The sequence below is a fragment of the Phascolarctos cinereus genome, unplaced genomic scaffold (assembly GCF_003287225.1).
Source record: "Phascolarctos cinereus isolate Bilbo 61053 unplaced genomic scaffold, phaCin_HiC Scaffold_2;HRSCAF=192, whole genome shotgun sequence".
Classification (NCBI taxonomy): Eukaryota; Metazoa; Chordata; class Mammalia; order Diprotodontia; family Phascolarctidae; genus Phascolarctos; species Phascolarctos cinereus.
Genome location: NW_027555625.1, coordinates 323022422 through 323035832, shown reverse-complemented (window position 1 = coordinate 323035832; position 13411 = coordinate 323022422). Strand labels below are relative to the sequence as shown.

General features: G+C 42.4%; 1 protein-coding gene across 9 annotated transcripts in view; it reads left to right on the top strand.

Annotated features, from left to right (window-relative positions):
• Positions 1-13411, top strand: part of PTPRT (protein tyrosine phosphatase receptor type T) — a 1323147-nt gene that overhangs the window by 1208049 nt on the left and 101687 nt on the right. The window lies entirely within an intron of this gene.

Genomic DNA, 13411 nt, shown 5'->3' with positions numbered 1-13411 from the left:
CACCTGTAGGCTACCACCTCTCTGCAAAGAAGTGTGAGACATGCTTCACCATCAGCCCTCTGTGAAAATTAGGCATGGCATTGTTCAAAGTTCAAATGTTTTTCAGTGTTGTTTTCTTTACATTATTGCTTCACCCTTTTTTATTAAATAAGTGCTTACTAGAGACAGCAATGGAAAGTGCACGGAATTTGGAATCAGGGGCTCTGGGGTCATAGCCTGCCTTTATCACTGGTACCGGTGTGGCCTTGGGTAAGTCACATTACTTCTCTTCAACCTCCTCTTGAAATGAGGGCATTGGCATAGATGACCTTGAAGGTCCTTTCCAGCTCTAAGTCTGTGGACTTAGGAACCTAAATAGAATGGCACAGCTACAGATGAGACAACAGTGGGCTGGGAGCCAGAAGCCGCCTCAGTCCCAGTCCTCATTCTGCTGCTAACCGAGTCACATCCTCATTCTGGGCCTTAGCTTCATTATATTGGGGAAAAATGAGATTAAATGAGATTAAACTGAGTGATCTTAAAGATTTTTCTGAAAGCTCACAACCTCATGCTAAGCAGCAGGAGGCTAGACTATACCCAGCACAAAGCCTGAATATGGCTTTTTAAATTTCTAATTTTTATTTTTTATTTTTCCGTTGCCTCCATTTTGGAATATATTTGTAACCTTTTCTCTGCCCCAGCAAGCCATTCCTTATAACAGAAAAAAAGGAGGGGGAGGGGAGAAGGCAATTAAGCAAAACTAACCAACATGTCAGGCAAGTTTGATGGTATATACCATGTTCCAAGCTCAGACTCCCCTACTTCTTCAAAGAAGGAAGAAAAGGAGGTGCCTTCTGAATATTGCTTTTAAAAAATCTGTAAAACCAGCAATTTCTTAGCATTTACCCCAATTTCCTAAAAATTGAAGGCGAGAAAACCATATTCTAGTTAATTGAGACTCTAATCTTATTAGATTTGACTGGAAGAACTTTGGTCCCTCCCTTCTAAAAGCATTCAGATGTCACCAACCATCCTCAATTCATATGTAAATATCACACACATATTATGCATTCAGACACATGCATGAATGTGACTTGAATGGAATTGTTGCACAGTTCACTTTGTAGAATGAATCCAGTAAACATTATTTTTTAACATTACAGTAGCCTTATAAATATATGCAAACCACCTCCTTCCCCCTTTCTTTAAAGAAATGGGGAGGCAATGAGTGTGAAAAATGCTGCAAATAACATCAGACATCAGCTCTGTGGTGCTTGGCTTTGCTTAATTGTTTTTCTTCATTACAGGAAAAGCTAGCTTGTAAGAAGGGTGCTGGAGAGAGGAGCGTATCCATCACCTACTAGGATATTAAAAAATGACATCAATAAAGCTTTTAAAATAAAATAAAATGCCCCCTTCAAATGAAGGAGAGTACTGTCTGCAAACTATAGGCCAATGAGTCTTACTTCCAATCCTGGCAAATTCTAGGACCTGCTATTAAAGAGATAGTGACTATCTAGGAAAGGAAATGGCAATCACCAGGAGCCCACATAATTTCAGCAAGATCTGGTCGTGTCAGCCTAACTTCATCTCTATTTTTGACACAGATTTGCCATACTAGTAGATCAGGGCACTGCTTTAGTTGTGATTTACTTAGATTTTAGCAAAGCATTTGACAATATCTATCATCCTCTTCAATATAAAATGAAAAGATGCAGTTAGGTGGATTCCAGACTGTTGGTGTCTGGATCCAAATAATAGTCACTGATTATTTGAAGGTCAGTATGGAAGTTCTCTAGCAGAGCCCTCTTCCTCCAGACTGGGTTGGGCTCTGTACCCATATTGACATGTTTACCAGTGACTTAGATAAAGATGCAAATGGCTAATGTGTTTATCCAATTTGCAGGTAGCTCAAATGTAGGAAAAGTAAGCACAATGAGTGACAGGTACAGATCTACAAAGGTCTTAATGGGCTGGAATGCTAACCTAAATCTGATAAGATGAAATTTAATAGAGATAAATGTCAAGTCTTATACTTGGGTTCAAAAAATCAATTTCACAAATACAAGGCAAAAGATGAGTTGCTGGACAGTTCATTCAGAAAGATCTTAAGGTTTTCAAGTACAAGCTCAGAGTGTCAGAAGTGTGATCTACAAGCCAAAAGAGCTCATGGAACTTTAGGCAAAAAGACCAGGGAAGTGACAGTCACATCCTGTTCTACCCTGGTCAAACCACGTATGGAGCCCTGTGTGCATTAATGGATGCCACAATTTACAAAGTAGAAAATCATCTGAAGGAAAGCAAACATGATGATGAAGAGGCAGCAGCTCATGCCATTAAGGATGTTTAGCCTGGAACAAGCAAACAAAGAAGCATTTTATTAAGTGTTTTCTATGTGCCAAGGATACAAAAGCAAAAAGGTGGTTCTTACTCTCAAGAAGCTTACATTCTAATTGGGGAAGACAGTACATGAAAAGAGGCTGAAAAGTGTGGGAGGAGAGCTGGGAGGGAAGAAGATACCCTAGAATGGGCATAGTGGCAAAGTCCAGAAAAGTTAAAACAGCAGTGAGGGGAATGAAATGTGGCTGGCCCGGGCCTGTTCCCAAAATAGAGGCCTCAGGAAGGAACTCATCAGTAGGAGAAGGGGGCCGGTATGAGAGAGGGATGTTCCAGGGTGAGAAGCAGTTGAGATATGGTAGTGAAGTCCAAGAGTCAGATTCATAGGAAGAAAATGAAACATGGAGGGTCAGAGAAAAGAAGACATAAAGCATTATAACCATCTTCAAGTCTTCACAGGGTTGTCTTTTGGAAGAAAGTTTAGACTTGCTAATCTAGACTCCATAAGATAGAACTAGTAGTAATGGGTGGAAATGAAATCAACGCATTTAAAGATGATTTAAGAAGAAAAAACAAAACTTCCTAACCATTAGGGCTATCCAAAAGTGAGATAGGTTATTTGAGGAGGTAGTGAGTTTCCCCAAGCAAATTCTCAAGCAAAGACTGGATGAGTACTTAGTCCTTTTATATATGGACTGGATTCTTACCAATACAAGAGGACATTTTGGTTGAGGTCATACTAGACTTCCTTTAAGGTCTTTTACAAATCTAAAGTAATTAAGTTCAACTCAAACATTTATTAAGCCCCAATTATACCTAAAGCATTGTGCTAGGTCAGAAGTGGGGTTGAGAGAGAGATACAAAGAAAAATAATTAAACCATCCCTGCACACAAAGAGCTGACATTGTGCTATTGGGTTACAACCTGTATACAAATAACTATAATATAAGGATCATTGATCTAAGGCTGTAAGGGATGTTAGAGTTTACCTAATGCAAACCACTCATTTTATGAATGAAGTATAGTCATTTGTCTACACAGGTTGTAAGAAGTAGAGATGGGATTTGAAGCCAGGTTCTCAGATTGCAATGGGCAGCTAGGTGGCTCAATGGATAGAACTCCAGGCCTAGAGTCAGGAAGACCTGAGTTCAAATCCATCCTAAGACACTTCCTAGTGATGTGACCCTGGGCAAGTCACTTAACCCTGTTTGCCTAAGTTTCCTTATCTGTGACATGAGCTAGACAGGGAAATGATAAACTACTGCAATATCTCTGCCAAGAAAACCCCCAATGGGGTCACAAAGAGTCAGATATGATTGAAAAATGACAACAACCACCACTACCTCATGTTACAAATCCAGTGCTCTTTCAATCAGACCTCATTGGCTCATTTGACTGAAGAAAATTGAGGTGGGAAAGAGCTCCAACAATAACAAATGAGAAGTTTAAGGAATCCAGCTTCAGTTTCAAATCTCCAGCTGGCTTTTGGATACCTCAGACTGGATGTCCCATGAGAATCTCGTGTCCAACACAGAACTCTTTCCCCCTCAAAACCACAGCTCTTCCAAACTTCCCTCTTACTCTTGAAGGCATCACCATCCTCTCAGTCACCCGGGCCTACAACTTATCATACTCTTTGGCTCCTCCTTTTCATCACACATATCTAATACATTGCTTCATCTTGTTATTTCTGCCTTCACCACATCACTTATCTCTATCCCCTTCTCTCTACTCACACACCCACAACTCTAGTTCAGGTTATCATCACCACATATCTGGGCATTTGCAATAATCTTTGGGTTCAGTTCCCTGTCCACAGTCTCTACCCATTTCAATCTATTGTCCTCTCATTTGCCAGTGTATTTTTTAAAAATGTAGGTCTGACCATATCACCTAATTCCCTCCTCCCCCTTCCCCACCCTGGTTAGTGAACTCCAGTGACTTCCTGTAATTTCCAGGATCAAATATAAAGTACACTGGCATTTAAAGTTCTTTATCATCAGGTCCCTTCATACCTTTCTAGCCATCTTACAATTTACTATGTTGTACACACCTGCAGTTCAGCTATATGGCTTCCTTGACACTCCATCTACTGCTCTTTGTTTTTTACTGGCTGTCCCCTATACTTGAAATGACTTGTCCCCTCATCTTTGCCTCATAGTTTCCCTGCCTTGCTTCAAGGCTCAGCTGTAACTCCGATTTCTGCATAAGGCCTTTCCTGGTCCCCACCACTGTCCCTTACCAACTGCTAATGCCTTCCCCTTTCGGATTCAGTTAGGTGGTGCAGTGGATAAGGTGCTAGGCCTGGAGTCAGAAAGATTCCTCTTCCTGAGTTCAGATCTGACCTCAGATACTTAATTAGCTATGTGACCATAGGAAGGCCACTTAACCCTGTTTGCCTCAGTTTCCTCATCTGTAAAAATGAGCTGCAGAAGGAAGTGACAAACCATTTCAATATCTTTGCCAAGAAAACCCCAAATAGGATCACAAAGAGTCGTACATGACTGAACAACTCTTTATGCATTTTATATATCACCCCTTGTTTACATCCTTCTGCCATTAGAATTTAAGCTCTTCAAGGACAGGGATTATTTATTTGTCTTTCTTTATATCTCCAGAACTTATAGTACCTGGCACATAGCATGTGCTAAATAAATATTTATTGACTGAAATTTATTCCACTGAAATCAGTGGAAGTAGCTTCTGATCAGGTGCACTGTAGTCCCCAGAATATCTTGCCTTGGTCTTGGCCTTGGCCCTAGCCCTAGAATCTAGGCTAATAGACGCCAATGGGTGGCAAACACTTATGCTGCCATCTAGAGAAACTTAGCACCTTTTCTGAGCTCCTCTTCCCACCCCCACCCCCACCCCCAGACTTTACACAATCCTGCTTAGACCTCTAAATTCTGTGATCCTATGAAGTCATGGAAACCTAGAGTCACAAAATCATAGACTCCTAGAAGGTCATAACATCTTCATGTAACGTAACGCATCTTCATTTAACAGAGTAAGAATCCAACACCTTGTGAGGTACCTAAGAGCACATAGCAATTTGGTGGCTGATCCAGGACTAGAATCCAGGTCTCCTGATTCCCAGGCTATGTATCTGCTTCCTTTGCTATTACCACATAGTAATACCTTTGGGAAAACATTAGCCCTCTATGGTCCAAGAAGCAGGAAGAGAGGTGACAAGGGCTCTCCAAAGTAGAGGGGATGAAGAGTAAGGAATAAAAATTAGGAATGAGGAAGGCAATGAGAAAGGGGCTTTACGATGGAGGTATAAGAGGGAGTGAGAATTGGTAATGAGGCAAACTCGGTTCCAGGCAGTCTGTAATTGTAATGAATGAAACAAGCACGGCAGGGTGGCCATAAGGTAATATGTTATTACAGCTCCATTAAAACTATTTAAGGAAGCCAGGAACAGCTGCGAGAAATATGATATAACTTAATGAAGGGAAAACATTTGCTCATTTTTCAGCACTGGAAGAGCATGTTCTATGGTTAAGGTTATGAAGGCAGCCATCTCCCATAATCATCCTTCAGGGCCATATTGGTGCACTTAGGACACTGTATTGTCTAGAAATGGAAATTATTCAGTAGCTGAGCTAGAAAAGATCTTCATGATTATATAGCACAACCTCATTTTGCAGATGGGTAAACTGAGGACCTGAATAGGGAATTGACTAACCCAAAGCCACATGATAAATTAGAGGAAGACCCTGTGACTGGAACTGTGGTCTCCTGGATCTCAGGTCATGCCATATTTTGTGCTTTTGTGGGAATAAACACTTTGACCACCACGCAGTCATACTTTGTATGGTGCATAGTCAACCAATGATATACCTTTCTGTCTCCCCCTCAATTTGTCTTCCATGTAGATGGCTGAGTCCTAGAATTTCAGGAGTAGAAAGGACTTAGTCTTACTCCTTCATTTTATAGATGACTAAACTAAGACTTAGGGAAGTGTTTTGCCTAGGGGTCACACATAAAATTAGCAGCCAAATTAGGGGTGGAAGTTGGTTCTCCTGATTCCAGATCTACTGCTCATTTCTCTACATTAGGGGTTCTTAAACTAGGATTCACAGGCTCCCATATTCTGGGGTGTGGAATAAAGCTTTGGAGAACTATCTTCCCACTGAGTGAATCTCTCACTGGGCATCAGGATGGTATAGGTGAAAGAGTCCTCGACCAGGAGTTAGGAGGATTAGGGTTCAAATCCTAACTCAGATACTTCCTGTCTGTGTGACCTTAGGTAAGTCACTTAATCTCTCTTGTCTTCAGTTCCTTGTCTACAGAATAAGAAGTTTGAATTAGATGGCTATTAAGGTCTTCTAGCTATAAATCTGTTAATCACTGTTAATGAGAAGAAAATGTTCATTTTTATTAAAAGAGCTCTCAAGATGAGCAAGAGAAAAGGTAGAACAGAAAGTGAAGACAGCCCAAGACAGAGCCTTACAGTACATGCATGTCTGGAGGGCAGAAGATGGATGGTTGTAAGATAAAGAAAAACAGGTGTAGTCAGACAGCTGGGAGGAGAACCAACAGGGTCATGGAAGCCAAGCAATGAGCACATCCAGCTACAAGGTGTGTTGAGCAGATAGCTACAGAGATAAAAAAGAAAGCAAAGAGGGTCAAGGCTGATAAAAGATCACTGTATACCAATAAAAAAAAGTCACTGGTAACATTGGGAAAGAGCAGTTTCAGTAGAGGGGTGAGACTGGAAGCCTGACTGCAAGAGATGGACAAGTAATTCAGGGTTTGGAAGGGAAATCAGCAAGAGTAAACAACTCAGCTGGGCATGGTAATCCCTACTACTGAGGGGAAGGTCTCAGATCTCCTGAACTCAGGAGTTCTAAGCTGCAAAGGGCTAAGGTGATTGGGTGTCCACACAAAGTTTAGCATTTATATTGTGAGCCCCTGGGAGTGGTAGGTTAGCATATTGCTTAAGGAGGGATGTAGCAGCCCAGGTCAGAAATGGATCGGGTCAAAACTCCCATGCTGATCGGAATAGGATTGAGCCATGCGGTAGCCCCTGTACTACCAGCCTGGGTGAAATAGGGAAACCCAATCTTTTTTTAAGCCAACAACTTTAGTTGTTTAACAGTAAAAGGAAGGAAAGATAACTGATAATACCTTGAGATGGCAGGATTAAGTGCTGCAGATGGTAACTCTGAATCACAGGGGTAAGGAAAGCAGGACGTGAGAGTTTGCCATCCATAAGATGGGAGAAGAACCATTTGATCAGAGATGTTCCTTTTCAGGATCCTATGATGTCTAAATGAAGCACCTGCACAGGGAGAAGCTGATTACTCCACACATCAAGAATCTGTATAGTAGAGTCCAGACAAGGCATTTGGGTCAGTAAATACTTGTTGATGTTCCCTAAGGCCCAACTGAACTCACCTACAAACACTTATTATGTGCCAGGAATGTGCTAAGTATTGATAATACAAAGGAAGGCAAAAAAAGTTCCTGCTTTCAAGAAGTTCCCAGGGAAGAAACAAAATGGAAATAGTAAGGTACATACAAGATACAGCTGGGAGGACCAGAAGGTGGGATTTGAGCTGAGTCCTGACAGAAGCCAGGGAAGCTAAGAGGTAGAAGCAAGGAGGAAGAGCCTCCCAGGCATGGGGAACAGCCATGAAAAAGCATGGAGATGGGAAATGGAGAGTTGTATTCTAGGTACCACAGTGGCTGGTCTGCCCAAATCACTCTGGCAATAATATCCCCTAGCCCAAGCCTCTATGGCTTATTGTTTAGGTTTTGATGGCTCAGGATGAGTGTAAATAACAATATTTTTCTATTCCAGAAACTTTTAAGGGTCTTCCCTTCCCAGATTGATATTTTTATGATGGTAAACTAGGCTATCTTTTGTCTCCATTCTTACCTAGCCATCAGGCATTGAATGAGCATTGTCTCAGACAAACTGAGGCCTGGGAAAGACTGTAATTTAGAAAAGGCCAACGTCATCCGCTGCATCCCAGACCATCGCCAATCATCTTGACTTTTGTCTTGTTAATGGACTTCAGTGACTCTGGAAGAGAGAATGAGGCCTAGCTCTGTCTCACTTAAAGTCCAGACGTCACCCTTGTGATGTCACTGGTCCTCCTTGAGAATGAAGATCAACAATTGTCAGATAGCTAGATTGCATAGTGTGTATAGCAAGTAAAAGTGGAAACATATTGTGAAGGTTGGGAGGTGTCCAGTTACAAATAGCTTTAAATACCAAACAAAGGATGTTGTATTTGACCCTAAAAGTAATAGGGAACTACTGGAGTTCACTGAATAGAGGGAGGGACATGGTAAAACCTAGGTTTTAGAAAAAATCACTTTAGAGGGTGAGTGGAAGATGGATTGGAGCAGGGTGAAAATTGAGGCAGAGATATCAATGAGAAGGCTATGGTGACGGGGGATGAGGTCATGAATTGGGGTGGTAGCTGTGTGAGTGGAGAAAGGGGGATGTATTCTACCTTCCCAAGATGAGAGATGTTGTGAAGGGAGAATCAATGCTATTTGGCAATGGATTGGATATGAATGATGAGTGAGAAGAATTGAGGCGACACTGAGGTGGTGAGCCTAATGACTGGGAGGATGGCAGTACCCTCAACAGCAGTAGGAAAGTTGTAAAAATGGAAGAAAAATTGGGGAGAGAAATAATGAGTTATGTTTTGAACATGTTAAAATGCCTAGGGACATCCAATTCATGCAGTTCAGAATGTGCAAAAGGCAGTTAATGATGCAGGAGTATAGTTCAGGAAGCAGGCTATGGTTGAATATATAGATCTGGGAATCATCTGCATACAAATTCAAATTGAATTCATAGGAACTGATTAGATCACCAGTCAAGATAGTATAGAGGAAGAAGACAAGAGGGCCCAGAACAAAGTCTTGGGGGACACCATTGGTAAGTAAGATATGGATGAGAGACAAGCAAAGGCGACTGAGGAGCCAGACACACAGGAGAGAGTAGTGTCCCAAAAATCCAGAGAAGAGAGAATATCCACCACTCCAAAGCCTCACTCAAAATGTAGGAGGAAGATAAGGCACATGAAGAAGATGCCCCAAGCAGCTCACCATTGCTGAGGCCTTGCAATGCTACCATCTCCCTGAAGACTGGGATCATAGATAGGATTATACTTTTAGAGCTGGAAGGGTCCCTGGTGGTCCTCTAGTCCAACCCTGCCATTTTACAGATGATGGCACTGAGACCCAGAGAGGCTGAGTGATGTGCCCGTGGTGGCAGAGCCAAGATTTGAACCAAAGTCTTCTGACTTCCAATCCAGGGTTCTTCCCGTTATACCTTACTAAAATCCCAGCAGTAGCCCAGGGGCTGGGCTGACCTCTCAGGTAATAACCCAAGGTGGCAGGGGATAAAATACCCTGAGAAGATAGAGACCATGCATGTAGAGCAGGCAAGCTCATGGCCTTTGGCACCTAATGGAGCTGAATTCCCTGTGCATACAGGCCACCCAGCTCTCAGAGACCCTAATCTCTAAAGATTCTGCTCCAGCAAATGGAAACTGCCTCTAGATCAGGTTATTTTCTCATAAAATTTATAATCTTTCCTCCCCCTCAAAAAAATAGTTGGTATATGACTCTAAGGAACCCTCCACAATTAGGTATGTGGTATAATAGAAAATCCATGGGTCAGGAAACTTGGGTTCTAATCCTGGCACTGCCCCTAAGGGAGTTGTATTCTTTGGCCAGTAACTTCCCCTCCCTGGGCCTCTGAGCTCCATCTCCCCTATAAAGTGAGGGAATTAGCCTCAGTGATCTCCATAGTGACTTACTGTGCTGCTAACATTTTCAAATTCTACTTGTGATACAGTGTCCAGAATATCAAGCTCCCACTCTCTAGGAAGGGACCGAAAAAATTGTTCTCTGTGACAGTAAAATTTCAAGGAAAAAATGGTGAGATCTTTACGTCTTCCCTTTTTTCAGGAGCAAGCCTCCCATGAGACCCCAGATCACCAAACACAGCAAGGGCAAGGGCACTGGAAGAAAAGAAATAGATTCACCGTGTAGGAAGAGTTCTGTGGGCATCTAAACATTCCTCCTTTCACTAAGCATGGGGCCAACCACCTGAAAGACAGCTGCCTCCCCTAGGGCAAGAGGTTTGGGAGGCATTCCTTAGCACATATGCCAGGCTGGTGCTAGCCTCCTATAAAGAACCTGGACAAGGGGTAGTAGTAGGGGAGAGGCCCTGGGGGGTGGGGAAGGGCTCAGAAAGACCTTTTAGTACTCAGTATGCCTTACAGTCAGGATCAAGAGCCATATTTAGTGATGGCCTTGCTTTTGACCCAGTTGACCCTGTACCTGCACAGGCAAGCACCGAAGTCGGTATTTGAGGATATGATGGACTCCTCCATAGGCACTTACCCTTTCTCCAGAGGCCTCATGCCTTCTCATTAGGGCTTCTTGAAATGTACCCATGCCTAGATGCAGACTTGTGCCCGTGCACACAGATCCATACCCAGACACACACACTTAAGCCAAACTTATTTCATACACAAATGTGTCAGTCCCTTTGAGAATTATTTTCTACTTTCCTTCACTTAATAAAGCTCATCAATTAAATCCTCTTTAGTGGCAGGATGCCAAATAATGTTTGCTCTCCGGTGAATCTCAGAACTGAGCCATCCACTGCCAGCTCTTGGGGGTGCTTTTTTAACCCTGACCTTTTGGGCTGCCCTGCAGTGTGGGATGGAGCAACCTTGCACAATTGTCTTCTGATGCCCATCAGTTATTAGTTTAATATTTCAAAGAGCTTGAAGGAGCCTTGAAGATCATCTAATGCAACCCCCTCATCTCACACAGAGGAGGGAGGTGACTTGGGAAATTGGAAGGGCTTTGTCCAGGATCACATAGTAAGTAAAGTAGTAAGAGAGGATCATTGATCAGGGGTGAAGGGAGGAGGAGAAAAGTCAAGAAGGGAGTAGGGAAATATTGTCTCATTTGATCCCCACAACAGCCCTGGGAGGTAGATGCTATTATTATCTTCATTTTACAGATGAGGAAACTGAGGCAAACAGAGGTTAAGACTTGCCCAGGGTCACACAGCTAGTGTCTGAAGCCAGATTTGAATTCAGGTCTTCCTGTCTCCAGGCCCAGCAGTCTATCCACTGTGCCACCTAGCTGCCATGTCTAGACTTAAGAAAGTATTAATAATGCACATTAAACTTAAAAATGCATTGCGCAGGGGCAGCTAGATAGAGCACCGGCCCTGGATTCAGGAGGACCTGAGTTCAAATCCGACCTCAGACACATAACACTTACTAGCTGTGTGACCCTGGGCAAGTCACTTAACCCTGCTTGCCTCAGTTTCCTCATCTGTAAAATGTGTTGGAGAAGGAAATAGCAAACCACTCCGGTATTTTTGCCAAGAATACCCCAAATAGAATAAAAAAGAGTAAGACAGGACTGAAAGAGATGAATAACAACTTAAGTCCATTTTTTATTTGAATCTTACAACATCTCTGCCTAAATTCTATAGATAATTTTAAAAATCTCCCTTCTAAGTAGCTAATTAATATGTTTTCCTACAAGCTTAAGTGCTGGTGACACTGCAACAAGCCAATGACTGGAAACTGCAGTTCCTGAGCCTTTGTTCAGAGGTCGGGACTGGGTTCTCTCACCTACCCACAGTCATAATCTTGGGGAGGCAGCCCCACCTGTAGTTTATTTCTGCAGTTGCTTGTCAGATTCCACCCTCAGGCCTGCAACTGACAATAAGATCTCCCTTTCTCACCAAATGTCCTAGGCCTGGGCTATTTATTCATGGAAAGTTTGATTTCAGATGTGATGTAGATAAGGCTTGTCTGCTCCCTTCTAGTCAAGAACGTAGAACAGACTTCAGAGCTTGAGGGGACCTTGACGTCATTTTACAGATAAAGAAAATGAGGCCCCAAGGAATTGACTGAATGGTTCAAAGGCATGCAGCTTGTAAGTAGCAAAGTCTAGATCTCAGGAGTCCAAGTTCAGTTTTCTTTTAACTGCACCACAGGTTCCTTCTAAAATGATAGAACAGAGGCAGCTAGGTGGCACACTGGATAGAACACCGGCCCTGAAGTCAGAAGGACCTGAATTCAAATGCAGCCTGAGACCAAACGCTTGACACTTACTAGCTGTGTGACCCTGTCACTTAATACCAATTGCCTAAAAAAAAAATGATAGAACAGAGTTACCTTACTTATTTACTTATTTACAATCATTATAATACTTTCCCTTGTGCCAAACTGGGAGGGGGGAGGATAGGGAAACACATGAATACTTTATACTTCTAAAAAGCTTGGAAACTTTATGGGGAAGTATGAGGAAACAGAGCCTATTTGAGAAAATCTGAGATTTCCTTGGTTTGGCTCCTTCCTTCACTTCCTTCACTCTCCTTCCTTCATATATATTAGTGGATGGTCTTTATGAGTTGCTGTAGAGGGAGGGAAGACAGGAAGGAAGGAAGGAAGGAAGGAAGGAAGGAAGGAAGGAAGGAAGGAAGGAAGGAAGGAAGGAAGGAAGGAAGGAAGGAAGGAAGGAAGGAAGGAGGGGAGAAATCATTATTTGGTGACCATCCTTCAGGTAATGTGTCAAGTTTAGCTAGGTGGTAGTTTAGATGGTAGACCCACATTCCATCACTGGGCTCATATTCAATAGAGTTCCATCTTGGTTGGACCTGTCAGAGCATGTACACTGCTACCACAGCTTCCAAGAACCCAGAGGCACATCCATGTTATGATGAGGAATTCAAAGAATTTAATAGAAAATCTCAAGGAATATTATATTATCAAAGGCAACATCACCTTTTAGTAAATGAAGGAAAGGAGAGGGCACAGACTGAGTGCCAAATAATAAAGGACTTTAAGGATCCCAAGCTGGGAAATACTGCTTAGTTAATACATGCACTATTAAGTTTGGTGTAAAGTACATTGGAGTGCCCTGTCCTGGGATTTACCTGCCAATTGTCAGAAGCCTTGTTTTGTGGTTATCATTCTTACTGTCTCATCCAGGGCTTGAGATCCATGGAGAATGACCAAGGCCTCACACCCATAAATGCAATGGGGGTTCAGTTCAATTCATTAAACATATATTAAGCACCTGCTAG